The 14486-nt window shown below is 38.7% G+C and overlaps 1 pseudogene; it reads right to left on the bottom strand.

The window, feature by feature from the left end:
- Window positions 1-1855: 1855 nt before the first annotated feature.
- LOC124501985 (40S ribosomal protein S21-like) lies at window positions 1856-2128 on the bottom strand (annotated as a pseudogene).
- Between the last annotated feature and the right edge of the window lie 12358 nt (window positions 2129-14486).

Here is a 14486-nt window from a genome sequence, read left to right as displayed (position 1 = left end):
AATTTGTACCTGCCAAGTCACATTGATTCTTTGTAGACTGTCAGTCAACTCAGGCTTCCATACCAAAATACCATAGATTGGATGGCTTAAACAACAGAAATTCATTTCTAATGGTTCTGGAGGCTGGAAAGTCAAAGATCAAGATGCCAGCATGGATGGTCAGGTCCTGATGAAGGCTCTCTTCCTGGCTTGCAGATGGCCACCTTCTCCCTATATCCTTACATGGCAGAAAGAAAGAGAGAGCAAGCTTTCTGGTGTCTCTCTCTCTCTTTTTTTTTATGTTTATTTTTGAGAGGAAGAGAGAGACAGCGCAAGTGGGGGAGAGGTAGAGAGAGATAGACACAGAATCTGAAGCAGTCTCCAGGCTCCAAGTGGTCAGCACAGAGCCCGGCTTGAACTCAGGAACCACCACGAGATCATGATCTGAGCCAAAGTCCAATGCTTAACCTCTTAATTGACTGAGCCACCCAGGCACCCCCTGGTGTCTCTTCTTACAGAGGCACTAATCCCATCACGAGGGCCCTTACCCTCATAATCTCATCTAACCCTTATTACTTCCTCTCCCAATACCATCAGGGGGTAGGCTTCAATGTCTGAATTTGCGGGCACATTCAGTCCATAACTTGGACTATTATCTGTTCCCTTGTCTTAATTCTCACTGTAGTTGTTCACATCCAGAAACTCCTTATGCCTTTCTTAGACCCTTACAATAAATAACCTTTTAACATATTTTTCCCATTTCTGCTGATTTCACATCCTGCTTTCATACATTCTCTTTTTTTTTCTTTTTTTTACATTTATTTATTTTTGAGAGAGCACAAATGGGGGAGGGGCAGAGAGAGAGGTAGACACAGAATCTGAAGCAGGATCCAGGCTCTGAGCTGTCTGCACAGAGCCCAACACAGGGCTTGAACTCACAAACTGTGAGATCATGACCTGAGCTGAAGTCGAATGCTTAACTGACTGAGCCACCCAGGTGCCCCTTCCATACTAACTTTCTTAAAGTTCATCTTTTATCATGTCTCTCTGCTGCTCAAATAACTTCAATAGCTGCCTGAAATTAATTGAATAAAGTTCAAATGTCTTCATTTGTCATTGAAGGCCCTTCATTGAAGGGCGATGGGTGCTTTTAATATGTTTTCCAATCATTTTCCTTTTCACATTTTCCATCTTGAGTCTGTGTTTCTTAAAGTGTAGTCCTCAGGACACCTGACCCAGATGTACTTGGATGTTGTTGAAAGTAGTTTCTTAAGAGCCTCCCTAGAAACAGGGAATGATATCTCTGTGAGTGGGGCCCAGGAATCTGTATTGAAGACAGGAATCCTAGTCGATTTTTTTATATATTAAACTTCAGGAGAGTGTACCCAGTATGGTCAGTGAGGATAAGGAGAGTCCTCATTTTTGTGGATACTTTGAAAGGAGAGATCAGAATGTTTTTTATGGAGTAATGTAGAGATTACGCTCCTCTGGTGGTCACAGCATAATTAAAAATGGCCAGTTCATCCTCTGTATCAAGTGGCTGGTGATTCTAATTTTTTAAGGCAGTGATTTTCTTTTCTCTTCTTTTCTCTTCTTTTCTTCTCTTCTCTTCTCTTCTCTTCTCTTCTCTTCTCTTCTCTTCTCTTCTCTTTTTTCTTTTCTTTTCATCTTGTCTTTTCTTTCTTTTTTTAAGGCAGAGGTTTTCAAGCTGTGCTCTGAGGAGCACTCAGAGGCCCCACAGAAAGTGAGGGGCACCTGAGTAGATGGGCTTCATAGCTTCATTTTCTCCTCTTTCACTAAAATAATTCCACTTTTATCTGTTTTACATTTTCAGATTCTAAGGTTATATATACATATATTATGGGGGTGTTGCCATTTATTTATGACAAATATTCCACGTCCGTGATCTTCTCCAGGAAACAATGCCATCAACCTTGGCCAGTCAGAGGACAGAGTCATCGGACTCACCCATCCTACTAATGGCCCCACATGTAGTGTAGGTTTTAAACTGATGGTTGAACCTGCCTGTAACCCTGTGACTACATTCATCTGGATGGACATGTGGTCCTTGGCAGTGATGATGGTGGTTGCTGGTGGAGCATTTCCGTGGCCGGTACAGGTCCATGAGCTTGTGTGCATAGGTCTGCATGTCAAGGGCGCACCTGCTGCCACTGCCACGAGAGCGGGTGCAGAAAGAAAAGTAAGACATATTTGAAAGAAGTGTTCTGGGGGCGCCTGGGTGGCGCAGTCGGTTAAGCGTCCGACTTCAGCCAGGCCACGATCTCGCGGTCCGTGAGTTCGAGCCCCACGTCAGGCTCTGGGCTGATGGCTCAGAGCCTGGAGCCTGTTTGCGATTCTGTGTCTCCCTCTCTCTCTGCCCCTCCCCCGTTCATGCTCTGTCTTTCTCTGTCCCAAAAATAAACGTTGAAAAAAAAATTAAAAAAAAAAAAAAAGAAAGAAGTGTTCTGGTTTAAGGTTTTCTAAGTATCTGTTCTGGTTTTAATCACATCTTTTACTCTTCCAACTTTCAAGCCATTTGAGAACTAAGTGCAATAGTTTGATGGAGATAAAAAAAAAATCAGTTTTATCACTGGTAAAGCTCAACTGGGAACTGCAGCCTGGATCCATGGCAACAATCAGGTTTTCCAATATCATCCCTCCAAGACTCAACTTTAGGACAACTCACCCCAGGGAGTAATACCTTTCCTTGATAGTCCTCAGCTTTTTGACCTTTTATTAATTCTTAGGGTTTTCCATGGGCAGTGTGGCAAATTTCCTTGGTAGAGGAGATGGTCAGTTTCTCCAGATGGTCTTGCTTCTTCCTTCTTTTTTTTTTAAATTTTTTTTTCAATGTTTTTTTGTTTATTTTTGGGACAGAGAGAGACAGAGCATGAACGGGGGAGGGGCAGAGAGAGAGGGAGACACAGAATCAGAAACAGGCTCCAGGCTCCGAGCCATCAGCCCAGAGCCTGACGCGGGGCTCGAACTCCTGGACCGCGAGATCGTGACCTGGCTGAAGTCGGATGCTTAACCGACTGCGCCACCCAGGCGCCCCACTTCTTCCTTCTTAAGAGCAGACTTCTAATTCCAGCCACAACTTCCCTGAGAATCATGTGGATTTTCTTTTGCTGTGAGAAGGCTCTGAAATGGGACAGAAGAGGAGCACAAATTAAATGATCAGCACAGCTGCTCTGCATTCTTGCCTGAAAATGAGTCCCCATTCTATTTCTTATTTCAATTTATGCCCAGCTATGTTAGAGAATATCAGAAATGAGCACAGATAACAACATAAAATTTCCAAATAATATAATATCAGCAATATAAAAACAGCCCCCAGATCAAAAGTCTAATAACTAAATTTTCTTTCCTTTATATAAATTTAAGCACAAAGAAATTAGAGCTCTTACTAACTTGTCATTCTGTTCAGTTTCAGAGAGGTCTCACTCAGACTCTGGGTAGAATCAAGTTCTTTACTATTGGCAGCTTTGGCATTTCCCACTGGAATGGATATTGTTCACTGTGAGAGTTATCAGCACGGCAAACTAAGTATTTGCTCTTTAATGGCCTGTGATTGGATTTTACTTCACTACTGCCTTTGAAATTAGGCCTTGTCATATGACTCACACTGACCAGTGAAACGTGAGTTGAAATGATGTGTTACCTCCTGGTGGAAAATTTATGAGCCAGTGTGCACTTTGCTTAGCTCTATACTTCTTCCCTGGCACATGTGGAAGTATTGGGTTGAGAAGGAATATGCAACAGATGAGGTCTCTGGTTTATTATAAGCAGAATCCCCTTGCTGACTTATAATAGACATGTAGTGTGGACTGAAAAATGAATTGTCATTGTTATCAAAATTGTGTTTTGGAATTGTTTGTTTCTGTGTAATAACCTAGTTCATAATGACTGATGTACTCTCTCAGGATACTGAAACTGAATTAATTCAAACTAAAGTCTTTCAAAAGTCCCACTTTTTAAGAAGTCTAAAATATGAGTGGGTCTCATAAATGTAATTGTCAAAAATTTAAAACATAGTCAAATCTCTTATCTCTTAAGTAGTTATTACAAGCAAAATGATCTTCCCTGAACCCCAAGCTTGATGGTTTCCTGACCAGCCGTTCAGTAGTATTTGAAGGAAGGATGGAGATAGTGGAAACACACATGTGTAAAGAGACCATCCTAGTCTTAGCCTCACCAGGATATAGTCAGTCTGTGCCAGTTGCTCGGAGACCATGACCGATAAATAGAAACTCAGGAAAATGTTCCTCAAGAGATTAATTATGGATTAACTATGACACCATGCCCTGTGTTTACTGCATCTTGGGGAAAATTTATCTATGCATAATGCATCCTGTCTCAGAGAATAGCTTTTGTAAAGTTTAGAAATTTGCAAAGGTGACATGCCCAGACAATTATTTGATGTATCCTTCAGCATATTCAAAACCTGCTTAGTCCCATTTGCCTTTTGAGGCCTGCATCTCTGTTTCACTAGGGTAGAACTGAATGTGGGTTCTGTAGGACATTACCTCCACTTTTTTCAATGAGAGGCACTTCTAGTCCTTTACTACAATGGCTGTTGCCTTGGGCTCTTGCTTTGGAATTGCCTTGGCTAGGGGTCTGCAAACTATGGCACCTGGGCAGAATCCAAACTGGCTGCCTGTTTTTTATATGGTAAAATATAAATTTACATTTATATTTAAACATAATTAATTTATTCCATTCATTAATGAGTATAATTTTTTTTTTTTTTTTTACATTTCAGGTGGTTGAAAAAAGCAAAAGGATAACATTTTGTGACACATGAAAATTACATGAAATCCAATTTTGATGTCCACATATAAAATTTTATTGCTGTACAGCCATGTTCATTCATTTCTGTATTGCTTATGGCTTCTTGGACATGCTAAGGCAGAGTTGAGTAGTGGCAACTAAGACTGCATGACCTACAAAGACTAAAATATTTGCTAGCTGGCCCTTTACAGGAAAAGTTTGCTGACTACTAGCCTAGGCATATGTTTTGCCTCCTTCAGCCAATCCTTGACTTGAAACTCTTGCTAATGTCTCTGATGTGTTCCTAGGGGCCCACTGAAAAAGAATAGTTCTAGAGTAGGTTCTATCTTGGACCTTGCTTTGTCTGTTTTTGACTTTTTTTCTGGGTTTGACTAACTTCTGATACTCCAGAGGAAAAAACCACTTCCTTCTTTGACTGTCTTTTTACCTTTTAACCCCTCCTGCCGAGCCAGTCATCTCTTCCTAGCACATTCCCCTAGATTTTTCACTGTGGCTTTTCTTCATAATGAGAGAGATGAAATCCAGGAGTTCTGCTTTGCCTGAAACATTCATTGGTGACATGCATCTGCCTTCAACTTGTTAAAGTATAGAATTCTGTCTATGAAATATTCTTCCATGAGACTAGCATCTGTCCAGGCCTGGACTTAATGTATGATTGTCTTGCCTGGCTCACCCTTAGTATGTCTCATTTTTTTCTGACTCTTAAAGTCCTAACTATAAAACTCCTCGGCTTGTTTCCTTGGGATATAAGCAATACTTGTGTCTCTTCTTAAAATAGACATGTCATTCTTTTTCTTTTTTTTTTAATTAAAAAACATTTTTTTTTTTTTTTTTAATTAAAGCTGTCAGCACAGAGCCTGATGCAGGGCTCGAACTCACAAACTGTAAGATCATGACCTGAGCCAAAGTTGGATGCTTAACCTACTGAACCACCCAGGCATGCCTAAAATAGCTATGTCATCTTGAAACTTAATGGGTTTCAAGAATTCTGCCCTGCCAGTCTCAGTCTTCCCTCTCCAATCTGCCTACATATTCTATAATGAACTGCTGTGGCTTAAACAACAGAAATGTATTCTCTCACACTTCTGGAGGCTAGGAGTTCACTGAAGTCAGAGTGTTGTCAGGGCTGGTTCCTTCTGAGGCTGTGAGGGAAGGAGCCGTTCCAGCTCTCTGTCTCTGGCTTGTAGATGGAGGTCTTCTCCCTGTGTCTCTTCACATTGTCTTCTCTCTGTGTCTTTGTGTTTTGTGTCCAAATATGACACTGGCCATATTGGATTAGAGTTCCACCCTAATCTAATGTGACCTAATGTTACTTTCACAAATTGCATATGCAAGGACCCTATTTCCAAATAAAGTCACATCCTGAGATATTGGGGGTTATGACCTCAACATATGTAATTTTGGACACAATTCATTTCAAGCTTCTCTCCCATACCTTGGCCCTTCCTTTATAAGGTTTCTTTGTACCCCAGGCATCCTCTCTCTTCTAGTGTCAACTCATCTTCTCATTTTATAGTATAATTTTAATGGGCAGTTAGATTAGAATACATTATCTTTTTTTTTTTTTTTTTTTTTTTTTTTTAGGTGTTCTAGCTTGGCTTTGAAGATTTCTTATTTTCCTTTTATATCCATTAAGGTTTTTCTCTAGGGCCTTTCCCTTTCTCCTAAGGAATTCTCTTTCTTCCTCTAGAGTGTAACCTGACCAACAGCTGGTCTTTTATTTTTTGTGTTTTCCCCTCTGTTCACACTCTGCTAGGAAAACTGATGCCTGTCCTTTCAAATCAATGCATTTCTTCTCTTATTTCCTGGGCAAAACTGATTCCCAGAGACAGTGTGCCAGGAAGAGGCCTTTTAAATTATTATTTTCTTCATTTTAAAATTTAATCAGAAAAATGAAAAACAAGTGTGGTAAAGTACACATAAAATTAACTATCTTAACCATTTTTAAGTGTATAGTTCCATATATAAAGTATCTTAACATTGTTGTGTTTAAATTATTTTTAACCTTTGATTTACAATTTCATTGAATTGTTTCTCTTCCTTAAGCCAAGAAGATGACATATCCCCTATAGTATGAATACTTACATTCTCTATATTTTTATTTATTTATTTATTTATTTAATTTTATTCTATTAAAAAAATTTTTTTTTAACATTTATTTATTTTTGAGACAGAGAGAGACAGACCATGAATGGGGGAGGGTCAGAGAGAGAGGGAGACACAGAATCAGAAGCAGGCTCCAGGTTCTGAGCTGTCAGCACAGAGCCCGATGCGGGGCTCGAACTCACGGACCGTGAGATCACAACCTGAGCCGAAGTCGGACGCTTAACCGACTGAGCCACCCAGGCGCCGCATACATTCTCTATATTTTTAATATGAAAATTTTTAGATCTAAAGAAAAGTTGAAAGAGAGGTATAATGTTCACTCATATACCTACATTCAACAATATTATTTAATTGTATTTATTTTATCTGTATGTATGTATGTGCGTAAATATATTTACATATTTTTGTGTTTACAAATGTATAAATATATGAAAAAATATATATATATATATAAATATATAAACATGAAAAATATGTAATTTTACGTACTGCCTAAAAACAAATTATGGAAATCAGGACACTTTGTCCCTAATTTTTCATCATATATCACATAAAAATAAGGATAGTCTCTTAACAGAACCACAGTAGCATTATCACACCAAAGAAAAGGAGTGAATTTCCTAATATCACCTAATATTCAGTCCATATTCAAATTTTACCCAAAATGTCTCTTATAGGTTATTAAAACAGATTTTGAAAAAGTTCATGCACTGTATAAAAGTTCATGCACTGCATTCTAGTTCTTTTTATTTATCTACTAAAATACTTCTCACTTGTTTGTATTTGAAGCCAAAATTTGAGTCTTTAAAATAAAAAAGCCATAATGGACTTATGTACATTAACAAATTATAGTGGACAAGCCAAATGACTTCAAGAGATTTATACTCAGTTCCTTCCTTGGTCCTACATCTGTAAAAGATCAAAACAAGATGGATAGGAATAGAACCTGGGTCTACTGATCTGTTGTCACCTATTAATGCCCAGATGCTACAATTAAAAGGCCAGCTGTCTATGGCCTATGTACACTTAACTGTCTTTTGTAATTTTGAGCCCTAGTCTGCTATCCTTTCTAAGAAACAGGTTATAGGGAGCAAAAATTATTCCACCAATACATAATAATCTTGTACAACAAAGTTTTGTATGTCTTACATGGTATGAAAATACTTTTTTCTGCAACGCTGATGTTTGATTCAGTCAACCTGCTTGGATCTAAGTCTGCCAGAAAAAACTTCTTACTAAGGCCAGTGAAAATTGCCTTGTGTCTGTAAATGCCAGCCAAAATATAATGTGTTGTAGCCTACAATGGTCAACACTCATAAAAGTACTGAAGTTAAAGGCCTCCTATCTTCCTCCATCTTCCATGTTTTATTTCAATTGTCCTAATCTAGTGTAGTATTGATCTTACAAGATTTCCTAATGCATATGGCCATCAGGGTGCAGCTGGCATGATGATTAATTTAACCTCCTCACTCATTCCTTTTAGAACTATTTAAGAAGTGATTCAGGGGTCATTCAGGAGATGGACATACCAGCATTGTTATTGTAAAGTGGATTGGAAAATGCAGTTGGATCCACTGTTGGGCTTCCTTTCCCCAAGTTCTAGAACTTGGGTTAATTCACCTGAGAGAGAGTTTGAGTGTTTAGAGCAACTCACATACCCAGAATTGCTGCTTCACACTCTGTGAACACCAATAGTGTGAGCAGAAAAAGGAAAAACCCTTTAAGTTGTGTACTTTTTTTTAAAAATTGAAAGTAAATATAAATACAGCAAAATTAATGATTTTCAATGTATAGTTGGATGAATTTGGGTAAATATATAGAATCATATAACCACCGTCAAAATCAAGATATAGACTATTTCCTTTACTGCAAGAGGTTCCCTCCTATGCCTTTGTAGTTAATCTCCTTTCATTTTCAGCCTTATCTGCGGACCCTAGCAATCCTCATCAGATTTCTGTCCCTGTTGTTTTGCTTTGAGAATGTTATATAAATGGAATTGTACAGTATATAGCATCCATGTTGTTGCACGTATTAGTTTGTTTCTTCTTATTGTTGAGTCATATTATATTGCACGGATCACATTTTGTTTATCCATTCACCGGTTGCTGGACATTTGGGTTTCCAGTCTTTGGCTATTATGAATAATGCTGCTGTAAACATTTTTCTTTTTTTTTTTTTTTAATTAAAAAAAATTTTTTTTTTCAACGTTTATTTATTTTGGGACAGAGAGAGACAGAGCATGAACGGGGGAGGGGCAGAGAGAGAGGGAGACACAGAATCGGAAACAGGCTCCAGGCTCTGAGCCATCAGCCCAGAGCCCGACGCGGGGCTCGAACTCACGGACTGCGAGATCGTGACCTGGCTGAAGTCGGACGCTTAACCGACTGCGCCACCCAGGCACCCCTGTAAACATTTTTCTATGGGTATTTGTGTGGACTTACATTTTTGTTTTCTTGAGTACATTTCCAGGAGTGTGATTGTTGGATCACATAGTAAGTATATGTTTGACTTTGTAAGAAATGGTATGCTGCTTTTTAAAACAGTAATTCCAACCAACAGAGGGACATGAAGCAATGTATGTTATACTCTAAACACTCCCAAGGCAGGTAAATTTCCCACTTGGGGATGAGTCAGCAAGGTAAGAGGAGAAAGGATAGAAATATCACTTTATTACAGTGACTCACACCTCTGGATGATCATTAGAATTTCATAGGAAGCTTTTATAAAGTTTGATGCTAGTTCCCAGCCCCTCCCTCAGAATTAATAGGTTTTTGGTGAAACCGTATATATTTTTTAAAGGGCCCCAGCTGATTCTAATATATAGCAAAGATTGAGAACCACTGTTCTAGTCCAAATTCCCTTATGGAAACATGGTGCTTGTGAAATGGACCTGGGCTCTTACTGACCAAGAGGCCATTTTGTTGATGAGAAAGAATCAGTAATATGATAAAATTAGTGGTAACTCTCATGATATTGTATGAACTAGTATGAAACTAATAAGACTTTGAGACGTAAATAGATTTTTAAAATGTAATGTCTTGCATGAATTTCTCAAAACGTATGCAAGTAAGAGGACTGTAATTCTGTCTTAGGCTTCTAGAAACTCTAATTCAAGACATTTAGTGTTCTCCTATAAAAACCTCAGCTCTACTATTTCTTTTCAATATTAAGTATATAGAGGTGCTTGCAAAGATATTTTTGGTTAAGTCTGTTGAATCTCCCAAGGATGCTACCTCTCTTTATTGGTTGAATAAATTCTGTTAGGATTAAGATGATTTGGTTTTAGATGGCACAACTTTCTTGAGAAATTCTGAGCTACTTTTAGACCGTGATTCACAAAACAAACCGTGGTTTAGTACTTTCGATTTCATTTGCAAGGAATGCCTTTTAAAGCAGCTTTATATGTTATGGGACCTATTAACTTACTGTGTATCATGTTCTTTGGACTTAGTTCAGAATGTCCCCTTCAGTCTAAAAAGTAATGAATTGTGTAAGTAAAGTGTTGATGATTCCAGGAAAATATCTCTACTTTTCACAGATGTCTTTCTCATTGTGTTTAGAAGTAAAATACAGACAGGCTACTTCAGGGTGATAATTTCCCAAAGCAAAATGAAATAAATTGACAGATAATAATAAAACAAAACAAAACAAAACAAAACAAAACAAAAAAACAAGCCTCAGAGGAAGCTCCAAATAGGCTGGTCTGGAGAGTAGAAATCTGAGGTCAAATTACTTGATAGAATTGCATGGAGCATTTACAGTGTAAACTGAGGATTCCTTATGATTGTTATGAATTGCCAGTGTTACAGAAAAAGGAAAAAGGAAAGAAAAAAATGAAGGTTCTTTATTATGAGTACTAGCTCACTGATTAAGAAAGAATTTAACCGGGGTGCCTGGGTGGCTCAGTTGGTCAAGTGTCCGACTCCTGATTTCCAGCTCAAATCATGATCTCACAGTTCATGCATTCCAGCCCTGCGTTGGGCTCTGCACTGACAACGTGGAACCTGTTTGGGATTCTCTCTCTCGCCTCCTCTCTGCCCCTCCCCCACTCATGCTCGGTCTCTCTCTGTCTTTCTCTCTGACTCTCTCTCAAAATAAATAAATAAAACTTAAAAACAAGAAAGAATTTATACAAACATTGTTATAACAACATCAACAGAACTTAAAATGAAAGTAAAAACCCAATACTCTCACATTCCTACTCACTGAAAATCCATCTGTTCTCATTTTTCATTTCTTTTTAGGACTCTTAAAAAAATTTTTTTAACGTTTATTTATTTTTGAGAAGAGAGAGACAGAGCATGAGCGGGGGAGGAGAGAGAAAGAGGGAGACACAGAATCTGAAGCAGGCTCCAGACTCTGAGCTGTCAGCACAGAGCCCTGACACGGGGCTCAAACTCAGACACCGTGAGATCATGACCTGAGCCTAAGTTGGATGCTCAACCGACTGAGCCACCCAGGTGCCCCTCTTTTTAGGATTCTTTTGTTCCATTAATTGGGCAGAATACTGTTTATTCACCATTTCTAAACTGTAAGGCACACAGACCCAGGTTTGTTTTGCTTTGTTTTGTTTTGATATTGTAATATTGCTATGGAAATCTATATGCAAGTTTAGAAAATACTTTTGGATTATTTCCTCAGAATAAATCCATGGAAATAGGATTTCTGAATCAAGGTACATAACATTTTAATAGCTCTTTACTATGTTAACTCTTCTTTGAAAAAGCATTATCATACCCATTTATTCTATGCAGGTGTAAGTACACCACCTCACCATTCCTGAGTATTTGATTTTGAAATCAAATTGGTATAAAATGGTGTCTTGTTATCATTTTAATAAGTATTTCTTTGACTATTAGAGTGATTGCACATTTCCTCATATTTGTGATTACTAATTATGATTTCTATTTTTTAATGCAGATTGTCTGGTTATTTTATATATTCTCATATGTCCAGAGAGCCTGAATAATATTCTTAACAATTTTTACAAGTTCATTTTAATGTAGATTTTAACCCTTTCCTTCTTTAACTACCATAAATATTATTTAGTCCACTGTATGTCTTTCCAGTATAGTTTTTGTTTAGCACAACTTTTGAATTTTTTAATGATGTAATTATTGATCATTTCATTTGTAGTTTCTTTTGTTGCTTCAAAACTTAGAAAGTTATTACTCCAGACATTTGAGCTGAGCTCAGTGTTAAACCCCCTGAGGTCCTAGCGCTCTGGCATGCTGAGAAGTTAGTGGGAGTGGAAGTTGAGTAAGGAAATCAGGACAGATAGAGCTAAGGTTTTATGATAGTTGTATTGTTAAATGGTGTGTGTGTGTGTGTGTGTGTGTGTGTGTGTGTGTGTGTGAAACATTTTCCCACAGAAGAATTATACTGTCCTTTCTAAGAAGTATTAATACCTTCAGTTTGGCTGGCACCCAGGAAACCTGACTGTGGAGTGTGGTACTTTTCGGGAAATTTAGCTTCAGGGAGGTAGCCAACAAATTGATTCATGTTCAGAGTAATTTTTTTTTGTTTTGTTTTTTTGTTGGTTGTTTGAGATGAATTCGTTGTAAATAGAAGTCTAACTAAAATGTAGCTCTGGGAAAGAATGAAATCTCATAATGGTGCAACTGTTGCTAAATAATTTCCTGCTTGCCCCCAAATTGACCAATTTCAGAAGGATCGGGGAGATCTTGTCTTACAACATGTTCCAACAAACAAGGAGGGGTTAAAAAATCATGCCACCTCATTGCCACATGCCTGGCAATGGCAATAACTAAAGACTTTCTGGAACATCCTTAATTCAGGTATTCTATTTTGTTGATCTATGTTCACTCCTAACTTGTCAGATCACAGGTTGTAACTTCTGTTCAAAAAGTAGAGTCACCATAGGAATTTCGCAATGGATTTCTAGCTGGGGTTCTCAACCTCATTCTTCTCTTCTCCATTTTGCTTATCTTCATTTAAAATAAAAAGAGCACATTTATGTGCCAATGCTTAGTTTCAGAAACTCTAATGGTTCTCTGTAATACATTGTAGCAAGCCCAAACTTCTTTTTCCAACTAAAAAAAAAAAGTTTATTTATTTTTGAGAGAGAGCATGCAAGTGGGGGAAGGGCAAAGAGGGGAAGTGACAGAGGATCTGAAGTGGGCTCTGTGCTGACAGCAGATAGCCCAGCGGGGCTCAAACTCAGCTTGATAAGGGGCTGGAACTCAAGAACTGCGAGATCATGACCTGAGCCAAAGTGGGATGCTTAACAGACTGAGCCACCCAGGTGCCCCTCTTTTTCCAACTTTAATGACTCTGCCCTACTTAGGTAACACTCTTTCTCCTGCTGCTGCAATGTTCACCTTTTGCTCTAGCCAAGTCCTTCTGGTTTCTTTGCAACTGCCCTATTCCCACCTATTAAGCCTTTGCTGCCCTTCTTTATCCATTTGGTCTGCCAAAACAGAATGTGATAGACTGTGTGGCTTATCAACAACAAATTCTTTTCTCAGAGTTCTGGAGGTTAGGCAGACTAAGATTAAAGAACCTACAGATTCAGTTCTGAAGATTAAGATTCTGCTGAAGTCCTGCTTCCCAATTCATAGATGTGTCCTCACATGTTGGAAGGGGCAAGGGAGCTTTCTAGAGTCTCTTTATAAGGGCACTAATCATTCAGGAGGGCTCCACCCTCATGACCTAATCACCTCTAGATACCATCACATTGAGGATTAGGTTTCAACATATAAATTCTGGGGTGACACGAACATTCGGTGTATAGCCCCTTCTAGCCTAATGCTTCCCTCCTGGGATGATTTCCCTCCTTTCCTCACATAAAACCGGACTCACTTGTCAAATCCCAGCTCATGCCTGACATTGAACAAAACAAAGCACAGATAGAGCTCACTGTCCCAGGGAGTCTTGGTGCCACTGCATAGGTTAAGTCTCTGGGAAGAATCTTATCATTCAAAGTCTGCTCCAGCCTCTCAGAGATTGTTTTCCCTGGGTGGTTCTCTTTATGTGTTCGTTGAGCAGGTAAATCTGTTGGGCAGCATTCTGGTTCTTAAGGAACTCTAGATGGTGCCCCACAAATGTGATCTGTATATTGAATGTAGTGGCTGTGCTGTGCAAAGAGGAAATCACTTTATTCTTTCTCACCACTGCCTTTAAATAAAACCTTAACTAACCTCCATGCCAAGCTCTGGGATGGTGTCTAAGGCTTTTGTTTTTCTAGACACTGGAGATTAGAACAATTTGAGCCCTTAACAATTCCAGCCCGGTTTAAATCAAGACTTGTCACATATCTGATTTTTTAATTTTTAAATTGTTTTTAGAAGAGCACTTGTTAGCATTTTAAACATTTATTTTGTTTTTTAAAAATATTTTTTTAATGTTTATTTATTTTTGAGAGAGAGACAGAGCGTGAGCAGGGGAGGGGCCACAAGAGAAGGAGACACAGAATCCCAAGCAGGCTTCAATATCCAGGCTCTGAACTGACAGCACAGAGCCTGACATGGGGCTCGAACCCACAAACCATGAGATCATGACCTGAGCTGAAGTTGGATGCTTAACCAGCTGAGCCACCCAGGTACCCCAGAGCACTTGTTAGCATTTAATGAACCTCCTTCCACGTGACT

The sequence above is a fragment of the Lynx rufus genome, unplaced genomic scaffold (assembly GCF_022079265.1).
Source record: "Lynx rufus isolate CCGP_SWC_20201006 ecotype Redwood Valley unplaced genomic scaffold, mLynRuf1.p SCAF_7, whole genome shotgun sequence".
NCBI classification, from domain to species: Eukaryota; Metazoa; Chordata; class Mammalia; order Carnivora; family Felidae; genus Lynx; species Lynx rufus.
Note: the sequence above shows the minus strand (reverse complement) of the source record. Positions and strands in the feature narration are given on the sequence as shown.